The sequence below is a fragment of the Chelonoidis abingdonii genome, unplaced genomic scaffold, assembly GCF_003597395.2.
Source record: "Chelonoidis abingdonii isolate Lonesome George unplaced genomic scaffold, CheloAbing_2.0 scaffold1425, whole genome shotgun sequence".
NCBI lineage: Eukaryota > Metazoa > Chordata > Testudines > Testudinidae > Chelonoidis > Chelonoidis abingdonii.
In genome coordinates, this window is record NW_027425686.1 from 1 (window position 1) to 1391 (window position 1391).

General features: G+C 48.5%; 1 pseudogene; it reads left to right on the forward strand.

The window, feature by feature from the left end:
- Positions 1-266: 266 nt before the first annotated feature.
- On the forward strand, positions 267-1385 carry LOC116838094 (butyrophilin subfamily 1 member A1-like; annotated as a pseudogene).
- The last annotated feature ends 6 nt before the right edge of the window (positions 1386-1391 follow it).

Here is a 1391-nt window from a genome sequence, read left to right on the forward strand (position 1 = left end):
TTCATGCTAGTACCTCATTTTTTGGACTCTAAGGTTCAGATTGAGGAAAGAATACTATGACACAACAGTATCCCTATTGATTGTGGGATGGAAACTGCCGTGAGATCCCTGCCCAGCCAACCAGGGAGGCAGCTCCCTGTGACAGAAGCAGAAAATCAGGCAGTGTTCCAGTTGGAACAGAGCTGCTGGGGAGTGTGAGAAATGGTCCCCAGCCTCCCCCCAGGGCTAAGCTCTGCCTCTAATGCTCTAATTCTCTCTCTCCTCAGTGAATGTGACTCTGGATCCAGACACAGCTCATCCCTGACTCGTCCTCTCTGAGGATCAGAAAAGCGTGAGATGGGGATTCACACGGCAGAATCTGCCCAACAATTTGGAGAGATTTGACAATGATCCCTTTGTGCTGGGTTGTGAGGGATTCACCTCGGGGAGACATTGTTGGGAGGTGGAGGTGGGGGAAGCAAGAAGCTGGGTTTTGGGAGTTGCCAGAGAGTCTGTGTGGAGGAAGGGAAGGATCAGTGTTAGCCCTGAGCAGGGCTTCTGGGCTTTGCAGCGGAGCGGGGAAGGGTGGTTGGTGGCTTACACTTCCCCTGAGGGGACCCACCTCCCTTTTGCTGATAAACCCAGCAAAGTTTATCTCTGGACTATGAACAGGGGCAGGTGACATTTTTTGATGTTGATAATGAGGCCCTGATCTTCACTTTCCCACCGGCCTCTTTCTCTGGGGACAAAATCCGCCCTTTTTTCTCAGTTGGGGAAAGAGGAATATACACATCTTTCTCATACCTGTGTGGGCCGTCCCATATCACAGTGTGTCCCTGAGACATGAGGGAAAATATCCCAATGACTCTCGAGAACATCACGAGGTGGAGGACTCTAGCAGTCTTCAGTGGCAGAAAATGAGAGAGGTGGAGTCCAGGGAGAGAAGGTGCTATGGGGAGTGTGAAGGTGGAGTGTGGAGAGGGACAAACCTATAGAGAAGATGTTTGGGAGTGGAGAGGTGAAACTGGCTAAGGAGATAGGAGGGGAGGGTCAGTTACCTAGCAGAACAAAATACACAAACCTTAACATGCATTGGAGAAAGGGAAACCAATATGGAATAAATGTAATTTTCTTGCAAAAAGGAATGGAAAATGTTCTAAGGAAGAAATTAGGAAAGAAAATCCTTCTTTGAGCCAATTTTATCTTCACTGTACTTTGCTTTGTCTGTATCATTTCAACAGGTCTTAATGTCAAAATAAGTTCTGGCAGTTCAGTTAACACTCTGCCTTTTAGTAGCTGGCATGTCTGACTCTGACTGTCACCCACCCCCATTCAGCATGGTGCTCTGTCCACTTCTAGCAGTAGCGGGAGAGATTGATGATCCTGCTACAGCCTTAGCTAACAGAGCTGGG